At 36.3% G+C, this 13,065-nt stretch overlaps 1 protein-coding gene across 5 annotated transcripts in view; it reads left to right on the top strand.

The window, feature by feature from the left end:
* Positions 1-10,677, top strand: part of LOC145690600 (uncharacterized) — a 158,808-nt gene extending 148,131 nt beyond the window's left edge. For all 5 annotated transcript variants that reach the window (XR_014132249.1, XR_014132248.1, XM_081765651.1 and 2 more), the window contains one exon: positions 10,065-10,677. The gene's annotated coding sequence lies outside the window, so the exon portion shown is untranslated. The remainder of the gene's footprint in view (positions 1-10,064) is intronic.
* Positions 10,678-13,065: the final 2,388 nt, after the last annotated feature.

Genomic DNA, 13,065 nt, shown 5'->3' with positions numbered 1-13,065 from the left:
ACTGTCCCATATTTTTTCACTGTCCTGTTGGGAAGCCTGTAGTGTCGGGATCCCCCTCCCCGATGGTGGGGGCAAGGTAATGGAAGTGTCATTCTTCATCTCAGCGACCCCGAGAACTATGGATTCGAAACTAATATTGGTCATTTTCAATCATTTTTATGTATCTCTCCCTTTCCCAAGGTGCGGGACTAAATTTGGATTTAAACAGCATCGAAGGTGTCACTGTTCTTCTTAGCAACCCCGAAAACTATTGATTCGACAGTAATATCGGTCACTTTTGATCATTTATAAATATCTCCCGCTCCTCTCCCTCCCCTAAGCTGCACCGTCAAAGTGGTATGATAAAAACCATGCCAGGCCTGAACCACATCTATGTTGAAAATTTGATCGAGATCGGGCGGGTGGTTTAAGAGTAATAAAGTCAGAGTCACTTTCATTTACATTTACTTTTATATTTCTTTCTCCCCCCTCCCCTACGTTGCATTATCAAAGTGAAATGATGAAAACCATCCCAGGCCCGAACCTTATCTATGTTGGAAGTTTGATCGAAATTGCTTGAGTTGTTCAAGAGTTATTAAGTTTTATTTATTTTTGTATATCTCCTCCTCCCCTCCTCTCTGTTAAGATCTACCGCCAAAGTGAAGAAGTAACAAAATACTTTCTAGGCTTGAACCCCACCTATGTTGAAAATTTAATTGAGATTGGTCTGGTAGTTCAAGATTTATTAACGCACGAACACAGTCACTTTTATTTTTATATATATTAAATTTTGTATATCTCTCCCTCCCCTACATAGCTCCATCAAAGTGAAATAAAAAAAAACAAAAAAAATCCCAGGCACGAACCTTATGTATGTTGAAAATTTGATCGAGATTGGTCGTTTGGTTCAAGAGTTATAAATTTTTATTTATTTTTTTTTATCTCTCCCCCCCCCCCCCCCAACTTACATAATCAAAGTGAATAGATAAAAACATTCTCAGGCTTCAACCTGATCAATCTTGAAAATTTGATCGAGATCGGTCGGATGGTTCAAGTGATTAAGAGTCACAAACATAGTCACTTTCAATTTTATAATATAGATAATAGTTCCAAGGGATTGAGTCGTAAGCAGTAACAATATTCTGGTACACAACAGATATATATATATATATATATATATATATATATTACAGTACAATGAAAGCAAAGTATAAGTAAACGTATACAAACCATGTATATGTTTTTCGTATTGCGTAATTTCACTCCAGAATATATATTTCCACGTATTTTTGCGCTGAACTATTTTCTTTTCCGATAGATAATATCGTTCTGGTAATAAATCAAATAGATAGACTGAGAGTAAAGGTTGCAATTCGTCAAAATCAGGGTCCATTTCTTATTTGCTTTATATATGTATGGAAATCCATGCTTAAATAGAAACATTCAGATTCTGCAGCTAATGTATATATTTGCCTTATGAGAGAGAAAAAAAGAATATTTAAGAATTCATGAAAGAATGTTAAAATGTTCCGATGATTTGTGAGCACAGCGTTTGAAATTATTAATAACACAAAATTCATACAGGAGAATGCTTTACATTAATAAGTGTAATACAAAAATAGTTTTAAAACAGTTAATTGCCATGTAATCTCATGGGACTTACATTAAACTTTATGTATGAGACGTAAATGAAAAGAAAATTACTACAGTTGTAAATAAATTTACTGGAACAGTTTTAGAAAACCTTTCCTCGGTATCCTGTCGGTTTATTGTATTGGGAAACCTCACCAAGATTGACTGACGGCCTTTTACGAATGTAGCAACATATGGTAGACATGTAGGTCCCGCGGTGGTTCTCTTGTTAAAAAGAAAAACCGTAACTCGCCAGGGATGTACGCAGGGGGTGGGTCCTCAAGTACAAACCCCCCGAAATCCCGTTTTTTGTGCAAATTTTCTTGTAAGGGCGATTTGACAAAGCTTAATACAATTTGTTCTCATATCAAATTTGGACTCCGGAAAAGCTTTCGATCCCCCTTAAATAAATTCCTGCGTACGTCTCTTGATAGAATGAATCACATATTACCAGGAAAGAGCAGAATCTTTTCAAAGTATTCTTACTTTTATTCAGTTGATTTCGATAGATTTTTCATAAATTGCTCCTTAGTTTGGCTTCCATGAAGCTGACTTGACAGGGTCATGCTTTCGGGAAACTTGAATTGCCAGTGAAACAAGAGAAAATCGAGTGAAACAGATGGTTAATCATTGTTGTCTATTTGTAATTATGATGTTGCCCCTACTTCTATGTCGGTCTTTTAAATAGTTCTAGATTAAAAATATAAATCATATATTGAATTTGCAACTTAACAATACCGTATTTTCCTTACGGTAGATATTTTTGTTCCACATGTACAGGAAAGAAAATTACATTATGCGTTCAGTAATATTATCAGTGAAATCAATAAGAATCTAGGTTTATCTTTTGGCGTTAGTTTTTTACGGGCCGTCTGAGTTTCTATGACCAGGATTGTACACTCGAGTACAGCCAACATAATCCACCTCTCATCACATAGTGGCTCACGCGTGATGTTGACCTCTTTGAATTTTCGAACCTTGTTTCCTGGCTCCTCGAGATGATGAAGCTTACCTCATCATTTTGGCGATTAAAACTCTCCTTGATGAAGAACAGTTTATCGTCGGTAAAGACAATCTGTTTGTGCTGTTCGCGTACACTGAAACTAGCATTCACATTCACGCTTGTTTGCTCTTTCAGACGTGTCCCGTTGACCTCGGGTAAGCTAGAAGACCAAGATCGTCCTTGAGGAGCCTGGACGTTCTTATCACGGGACATCAATGCCTGTTTCCGTAGTGGATTTCTCCTATCATGCTCCGCGTCTGCTTAGAGATCTTACATTTCGTGGAAGGCTTTCTCTCGGACGATCCTGAACGGACCCAATACTGAGAAACTATTGAGTTGTGCGGCACGCAAACATGTTTTTCAGTTTTGTAAGCGTTTTTAAAAATTTTACTCATAGGTTTTCCAAATCTGTACAGTGCTATCAATGCTACAGAGTTTTCGTAACCATCCTATTCCATTCTGCTTGTACGGATTAAGTGTCTCTCTCTCTATAGCAGCACTGTCAATGAGCCATTGCACATCCCACTGCCATTTTCATATATTCTTCTTTCAACTAACAACGTTGAAGCCTCTGGAACATCTTTCGTATTTGTGGCTAGACTAGGTAGAAGAACGAAAAGAGATATTTGTAAGTAAAGCTATTGGTAAAAATATTACATAACTCTGTGTGTGTAAATAGCTCTTAAAACTTGAGAGTTACTACACCGAGGTTGCATCCAAATAATCTTGGGGTATTGCCGTGTTACCTTAATACACGAAAACAGCGTTATCATGAGAGATTTGTTCAACAATTTTTGTATGATAGAAATCCAGAATTATCAGATTTCGCTTTGTCCAAATATGACCTGCAGGTTGTTAGTTTTATGTAGGAAGAAAATATTTATTTAACTTATACGTTCCACAGTTTTCCCTGTAGACTAAGAATGATTATGAAAGGAATGATAAAAGGCCATATGTAACACCTATGCCTTAAGAGGTATTGCTGTTGTCCGCTCGACCATGCCAACTCACATAGAAGACTCCAGGATTATATTTTGCGTGTTGTTATTGATTTGTATATAACATTAGTTTCCTTAACATCGCTAGTTATTGTATTTTAAGTGCAACGATAATTGTAAAATGAAATATTAACCTTTTTATATACTGCCAAAGTTACGTAATACTAGTGTTCCTTTAAATAGTACCAACATAAATTTTTTCGTGTGGAGAAGAAACTTGATACGACCTACTTATAATATAATTTGTATATCCAGTCAAACGCCTTGCAGCATTCTTTCCAATTTAAATATTGTTCAACCCAGTCTTTTAAAAATCTTCCTTGAAGCACTTCAAGGTTAACCTATACATATCTTTTTGTAGGGTTGCCCAGATTTCTCCCAATCATTTATAAAGCAGTTTTCAGAATTTTGTTTAATAATGTGATCAGCTGTATGATTAGGGTCACTGTTGAAAAGCAGAAGAATATTCAGTATTGTGGGGAAAATTTACGAAAAGATATGACTGTTTCTGTATATGTATATTGATTATGAATCTACGTACCCTTTACGAATGAAATAAATATTCGGAAATTATTCGTTGTACTTTGGAAACGAAATGAGAAGTGAAGAAGTAAGTAGCTTTTTAAAATCGGAACCAACAAATGCCTCATACATAATTTAAGAAATAGAGGAAATCATTGCTGTATGACAGGAGCAGAACCGTAGCAAAATAAAACGCAAGAAAAGAAATGTAAATGGATAGATATGCAGTTTTTAACCAGTAAATAATAATCGAAGGAACTTACAAAGAAACAAAAAAAGGCTTAAACAGTCTTAAACCAGGAAGATAATATGTGATCCTGACTTCGAATGCTTGCCTTGGATGCATCCCAGTAGTGGTTAGAGTCCTATTTCAAATAGTAGATTACGTTTCACATATGTAAGTCCATGCTGCCGAAAGGTTAAATCAGTCAACTAGAAATGGTAACTAGTAATGAGTCCAATATTATCATTAAATCTTTGTAATGATAATATTGGACTCATTCAAAGGACGTCCGTGGCCATAAATGCTGTTTAAATTACGTACATCGTACCCGAAGGTTTTTTCGGGATACTCTCATTTCTTCCCACATTGTCATTCCAACTACTTTTTCATTATCATTCACTTACGTTAACCATCTATCCCCCTTACCCTGAAGGGCATAATCATGGGATTTAACTGTAAGATTAGTTCAGTTACCAATAAGAAAAGTTGGTTTCATTTGTAATTTTACTATATATATTATCCATTTATATTCATACGTCCTTGTAACTCTAAAACTGATGGACAATGGTATAAAATTACAGCGTTTTCCGCCGATCAGTTTAAAAGTTACAAGTGCGTGTCAAAATAACCGTATATATAACACTGATATAGCTTTGGTCTTGTAGCAACATTCAAATTATACTATTTTTATTTAGTTTTACTCAGCAAAATACTATATACCTGAAGATGGATTTTAAATTTAAGAGGAGAGGCTCCGAAGGTGTCAGTCTGCGATTTTGCTCAAATTTTGCGCGTAGATAGTACTCACCAGAAAGCAATAAATCTGAAACGGTTCACAGTACCACCTAATGAAACTCGAGATATAGGGGTTTGTATCTAAAAAATAAGCAAATAGAGAAGCATGGTATCCATAAAGTCCGTTAGCACTCCTAAAAATCTGAAACGGTGAAACAGATGTTAAAACCGGAAAACGCGTGTTCTATTTCAAAAGTACCGTATCAAGGTAAAAACATATGTCCCAGGCAGGGTCCAACTCAAAAATTTTGCAAATAGCAACTGGATCAAGTAGTATATCATTTTAAAATATTGCTAAAAGAAAGAAGACAGAAAGAGTCTCGAGCTTCTATGGAAAATACCCGCATTGTAGATGGTAATACCTCTGTAAACCGTTTTAGATTTACTGGTTGCTGTAGGCTGTATGCTAACTACACACTGCCAAATCTATTATCTCTTGTATTACATATTTATCTATTTACTTTCTTATTTTTCAGATACAAACCCTATATTTCGAGTTCTATGAAATGGTACCGCACACCGTTTCAGATTTATTGCTTTCTCGTGGGGTACTATGTGCAAAATTTTAGCAAAGTCTCAGATTGTCACCTACGGAAGTACTCCATAGTCTGATGTCTAATGCCCTCGACTGTCAACTATTTGAACGCAGGATGAAATCCTGCTAGGAGCGCAGAGTCATGGAAAATATTCAAATAATGGCGTGTATCCAACTTGAAATGTTAAGACTTGTCCTTAAGAAGCCAATTACTTTGAAAAGGTAAAAACAAAACAAACAAATAAAAACTGAGGAACATTGTCATTATGCCGAATTGTCTCTTCTGGTAAATAAAACTCATCTTGCCCCAGCATTCCTTCTATTTCTATATTCTACCATTAATTTCATAATTCATAATCACCCTGTCCTTTAGCCTACAATGGGGCATTTTTTTCTTTCTTTCTTTCTTGGTGCATTGTACTTTTGCAATGATAAGACAAGTGTTTACCTCTTCTGCTATCGGTTTCAGATTTCTACGGGTGGCCACGGAGTTTTCAATGAAAGATTTATTACCATCTTGAACGCTCGCCATTTTGGACAAGTTTACCATAGAGACTCGAGACTCTTTCCATCTTCTTTCTTTTAGCATACTTTTAATGTGATATACTACTTGATTCCCCTTACCATTTGCAAATTTTGAATTGGACTCCGCGTAGAACCTCCGGGAGACCCTGGGGCAAATGTTTTTACCTCAATACGGGGTCCTTTTGAAATGGTGAAACACATGTTTTCCGGTTTTGATATATGTTTCACCGTTTCAGATTCTTAGGGATGCCAATGGACTTCATTGATACCATGCTTCATTATTAGTTTATTTTTCAGATGCAAACCCCTGTATCTCGAGTTCTATTAGGTGGTATCGTGAACCGTTTCAGATTTATTGCTTTTTGGTGGGCTATGTGCAAATTTTGACCAAAATCGCAGACTAACAACTTCGGAGCCTCTCCTCTTCAGTAGTGTACTTTTCATTCAAACAGTGAGTTGTACGAGGGCTACTGGTAAAGTTTCTACAAACTGCTCTTAACAATGGTGCTAGTGTTACCATATTATAAAATTCGGAAGAATAGTCTTTTCTATACTTAAATTTATCTTTTATTGTTTGTTATGGCCTATTCTATTTTTCACACAAGTTTGAAGTAGTTTTGTGTGAGAAATAGAAATTTCTCGTGAACATTTGATGCAGTGGGTGATTTATATGATCTCAAATGTAGTTTAACACAACATCTATACATCGAGAAATTTAATTTGGCTTTTAGAGATGAAGCACCGTCTAATAGGACTATGTACAATTGGTTTCCCTAACTGCAGTGTGTTTGTTTATTTCTCAGTAATGAATTTCGTAAAGATCATCCATCTACGTCTGTTGTTACTACTAATGTTGATGTTATACGTGAAATGATTGAGATAGTATGTAAGGTACCATGAGATTCAAGCATCCTTGCATATTGACTGAAAGCAATACATTCAAATTTTTGATGGTCACCTGATTGCACGAAAACATTCAAGCCGTCGGATTTCACACAACGTGATAGAAGCTCACAAACAGGATCGTATCAATTGGTATAAAGAAATGCTTTTAAAAAATCAACCGAGGTAAATCAAATTTGGTGTATTGCATCGTTACAGGGGACGAAACTCAGATCTATTCACAAGAACCCAAAACTAAAACAGTGATCCAGTGTTTGGATTTTAGAATGAGCTGAAACCAACAAAAGTTGTTCGTTCGAGTAGTACTGCCAAGCAAATGATTGCTGGTTTTTTCAGTTTCACCCAACATGTGTCATCATAGCTTTAGAAAATCAAAGGACTATAAATGGTAAGCGATAAACATCAATTTGTTTGCCAGAGGTCATCAGTGAATTCAGTACAACAAACCTAAATCGTCGTATCAGAACCAGTTCCCACTCACCACAATTACCTTTTATTTTTTGTACAATAAAACTGTCGAACTAATAACTCATTGTCCGTATTCATCTGATTTATTACCTAACACATAAAAAATAAGATTCGAGGTAAGTAATTTGTGAAACCTGAACCAGCTGCTGAACAGCGGTTTCTGAAGTACTTCTTCAAACTGTTGTCAGAAATAAAAGAGTAGCTTTAAACTAACAATCGAAGATAACTTAAACATAGAAAGTTATATTCTTCCGAGTTTTATAGCATCTGAACACTGTCGCCACTGTAAATAGTAGTTCGCAGAATCTTTTCCAGCAGTCCTCGTATGCACATGATTTTTTTTAATTGATCGTGAGCAGCCATTCGTTCCTCATCCATATTTATTAATGTCGTGTGTAGTATGATAGTAACCAATGTTGGATATTCACTGTAATACTTTGGAACAGCATCTGAATTTATGTGTTCCGCTGTTGGGTAGGGAATGTATACTTTTATGTTATTTTAGTGCGTTTTTTGAAGATCCATTTGTTCTGCAAATTGGAAGAAAATACAGAATGAGGCATAAGTTAGTTAACACCCTTATAGCACACGAACGGCTTGGTATTCACACTTGGTTCATGGTATATGTTGTTCGGGTTTCTAATGGACCAGACCATATTGCACGATATGGTTGCCATGACGGCCATGTTGGATCTAACTTTGGATTTGTAAATGGGAAGGGAGTACGTGGGGTGTCATTTGACACGAGCTCGATCTCAAGGAAACAATTGTGCAGACCATTTTCACCTACCGTTCTTGGTTAAGAAGTATTGCATCACAAAGGGTGAAAAATTGGCATTACAGCAAGGCGCCTCTGCCAATCCACGTGGACTCGTAACAGCATGTCCGGGTTGGCCGTTTCACAATATTGCAGAATTCGCTGCACCAGATGGTGGATATCACTGGTGCGTTCTTGATAAACCAGGTTCTTCAAATAGCCCCAGAAGGAAGAAATCTAGCGGTGTAAGATCTGGGAATCGTGGTAGCCATTCTATTAGTCCCCGTCGCGCTATCCAATGTCCCGGAAAGTGTCTATCGAGCCGTTGGCGTGAACATAACGCATAGTGAGGTGGAGCCCCGTCTTGCTGGAAAAAGGATGGGAAATCACCGTCCTCGTTTACGAGAGCAGGGAACACATAATCCTTGAGCAAATTATATTACTCACCAGCCAAGGTGCCGTGGATGAAGTCCAATAATGCGCGTACTTCAGACTCCACATCACACCATCACCTTTTTCCCACTCACATCTTTGCTGTCTTGGCGCCAATATGGGTTTGTGTGACTCCAGTATCAGTATCTGTGATTTTGTTTATTGGCCTCTTCGTGAATAAAAAATAATGCCTAATCACTGAAAAGAGCACGTTGTGGGAACATGGGATCCTCCTCACACCTCTCTGTGGCCCATTTAGCAAACTGCACTCGCCTGTCTGGATCATCCTCTATTAACTGATGCTGGAGTATGTATGGGTGCCACTTGTTCACATGCTGGATTCGTATCACTGATCGCTGACTGATTCCTGTTATGGATGCCACAGGTCGAGAAAAGCCTTTTAGGCTTTTCACAACAGTAGCCAACGCTTCTGTCGACTTGTCGTCGGCAGTAGCTGTCCGTGGGCGTCCAGATCGATCCTTGTCGTGCACCGAGCTCATGTAACTTCATCAACAACTTGAACACTGCAGCGTGTGAGATGTTCTCCTTCTTTGGATGGGATGCATTAAACTCAGCCACAATCACCTTGACAGATCGTCTCCATGATCTGGATTCGGTCTGGGATTGTTAGCGACATCTTACATCATCGAGAACAACAGACAGAGAAAAACATGTTGTAATGCCAAATGTTAACCCTTTGTGACGCAATAACTTCTTAACCAAGAATGGTAGGTGAAAATGGACTGTACCACTGTTTCCTTGAGATCGAGCTCGTGTCAATTGATATCCCACATGCCGCCTCCTATTTAAAAATCCAAAGTTGAATCCAAGATTGCCGCCATGGCAACCATGTCGTGCAATATGGTCTGTTCCATTACCCACCCGAAAAACATATACCATGAACCAAGTGTGAAGGCCAAGCCGTTTGTGTGCTATAGGAGTGTTAACTGACTTCCTGTATTTCTGTAGAGTAAAATATTGCAATGAATTCCTTTGTGATCAAGAAGAATATTTGAATATGAGCTTCACATTCCTGCACATCGAAATTGATCGAGCTTATATCATATCTTGAATTAGTACGTTAGTGTTAGAATAGAGGAGTGTTAGTAGGAATCTTTATATCTTGTTTCCTATTTTAGGTTCGGTTTTTTACTATTTTGTGTTGTTAATTGTAGTTTTGTGTTATCCTCATTTCAGTTGCAAGTACACTTGCTATGACGTTTAAAAATATATATAATATTAATATATATTAAATTTTGTATCAATTTGCTTCTTTCCTTTTTTCCTTTCAGGTGCCTACATTAATCACAATATGTACAACTTAAAGATAGTTTTTTTTTGAAAGAGAAAGGTGAGTCTCGTATTGATGAGTAAGATTCATGTTACTTGGAAAATATCACCATCATTTTTGTACAGAGCTATTTATAATGTTCATTTGATAGTAAACCTCTTGTTTTGCCCATTTTCTTTTACATTTGTTAAAAAAAAAATGGAACTGTGAAAAATGTTCTTGTAAATATTGTAAGATATACACAAACTGTATGTTTTGACTTTAAATATGTAGAAATAAAAAAAAATTAAAAAGTTCGTGTAAAATCAACATCTTTTGTATTTGTAACTTTTGGCATAGAAAATGAGATAATGGCGTTAGGAAAAGAGGTTTGTTCTGCACCTACAGCGTACATAATTAAACTTGATGGTATTGTGTCTTTGAGTGTAGAAGTGTAATTTTAAAACGAACATTCATTAAATATATATATATATATATATATATATATATATATATATATATATATATATATATATATATAAACACAAATATAAATATATATATTGTATGTATTGTCCAAGAGTGTTTGTTTTGTAATATGTAGTTGAGAACTTTGATAAAGATGGTAAAAAGTATTAGATTTGGTGTTTCTTTATTTTAATCAACCCCTAAGTTCGCTTGCTAAAACTTCAGTAATTTAGAGTGTATTTATAACGACAAGCTTTGTGGTACAATTGTTGATTACTTTAATTCGTAATAAATGGATGTATTTTATTAGATTGTAACCGAGAAATATGATTTTCTCTAAGGTGGAGAACGAATTTATGCTCAGACTGGACGTGCGCAGTGGATGATAAAGTATTGAAATTTTATCTACTGTCTCAGGAATATGTGGAACATAACGAGAAAAAATGATTGTTTTATGTTCATGTATAAAAAAGTTATTTCGATCGGAAATTGCAAACTGTCTTTCCTACACTTGGTATATTGGGAACAGGTAGAATGTTGACAATCAGGACATCAGAGATTATTCAAATGAACGTTCCACTGCCATGACCATTGATATTTGCTTTAAGGGGGCCGTACAATTTTCTATATAAAACTCAGGAATATATTTTTTTACTTCCTGTTGCATCACCATACATAGAGTCGGCATTGCACTGAAGGCAACCTAATATAGTAAGAAAATCGTTGCCCAACAGATTGGGGGTGTTGTCTCCACCACCAGCTTTTATGAAAAGCTGGAAACATGAATAAATGAATTGTATAATTCTTTCATGTAATGCAAAACATACTAAATTCAGGATGTAGCTTTAACAGGGTTAATATTGTAATAATAAATGAAATACATAAAATACATATTTCAAGAGATGCAGCAGAATTTGGGTAGGTAAACTAGAATGTTAGGTCTGTAAAATTGTAATGGTTTGTGATGTAAAGTTCCTTCAATATGTCAGCTGATTACAATACCTTCAAGTATCGAAGTAGCTCCATGACCTGTCGTCTATGTTTTCTCCGTCAAAATCTTATTCACACTTCCTCGACAAACTCGGTGTTCGTGGCTTTATTTAAAGGCTGGTTTTACAAAACCCAACCCCTTTTCTTCTTCTGTCCATAAGAGGTAACAAAACTTCAAATGTTCGGGAACACCCACAATCACGTTGTCTTGATGTAAAATCGAAAGTTCTAGGTTTAAGACAAAACCTCTACCACAAGCATTGCCCTCAATCAACCTCACAGGAGGTGACATCGTCCAATGTGAACTTACCAATATAGCTAATAACGTAGAAAATAAGTATTTCCACAATAAAATAATGTTTATGTTTGCGGATATAAATCACTTCACTCAGTAGAAAGAGCATTATCTGGCATGTTAGTCAATATCAGAATATTGACTCAACAAAGTGACAAAACAAAATATAGCTGACATATAACACGATGTGAAATGTGAAAAAGTAGCAAGTAAGGGGGAAAAAGCAGGACAAGGAATAAGGTGTAGACATGTGCAGGGTAAAGGACTTCTGCCATTGCATCTAGTTTAATGAACCAAAAAAAGTATTACAAATTGCTTCAAAGAAGCTTGAGGCTACATGAGCTCAAATCTTCTTGAAAAAATAAAAAATAAATGTAAGTGACATCCACAAGAATCGAACGACAGACTTAAGGGACCATATCTCTCATCATGTAACATAGCCGCCCCCAAAATAATGTTTTTAGTCCATGAATCGAGAAAATCTCAGAGTCTGGACGAAAAACATGAAATCTGAAAACAACTAAACGAATTTTTAAATAACTGATATCCAAAATAAACACAAGATGAGGATAGAAAATTAACGTAATACCAAAAATAACCTGTAGATGGCATCTAAGTACAGGTAATCACAATAAGTGTACAACGGCGGTGATATCTTGTAGAAGGAATCGGTCGTTCAAGAATGTAATCTTTCGACCCCAAAGGAACTGGTTAGTATTAATCAGTACCAAATCGAAGACTCGCATGATGATTCACGACTCCCTGGGAGTAAACTTGGCATCAGCGTAGCAGAAGAAAAGGAAGAAAAAATAATAGTGAGTAGAAATATTTTAAAGTTATAAATTAATTAGTAATAACAACAAATTAAGATAAGTAAAAAAATAGTAGAATTATATATATATATATATATTTGGTCTAGGAATTAATTCGTGCGGGTGGACAAGAGATGGCGCAACGAACGGAGCGTCCCACAGTTCCGTGTATCCACACATGTGTTGCAAACCCCTGTCATCGCGTATCGTTCGTAGTATAGGGCAGTGGATTAAAGCGTCAACAACACCAGTTTGTAGTTAAGTGAACATGGCGCAATTTGTGCCTGATAAAGTGTTTTTGCGGGGTGTCCTGCTGCATTACTTTAACATGCAGAAAAGTGCGACTGAAAGTCATCGTATTTTGGTGGAAGTGTATGGTGACCATGCTCTAGCTGAGCGAACGTGTCAGAAGTGGTTTGCACGGTTTAGAAGTGGTGATTTCGGCTTGGCAGACCAAG

Source organism: Thermobia domestica, chromosome 7 (assembly GCF_964235325.1).
Source record: "Thermobia domestica chromosome 7, izTheDome1.hap1.1, whole genome shotgun sequence".
Lineage (NCBI taxonomy): Eukaryota > Metazoa > Arthropoda > Insecta > Zygentoma > Lepismatidae > Thermobia > Thermobia domestica.
This window is presented reverse-complemented; position numbering and strand designations above follow the sequence as displayed.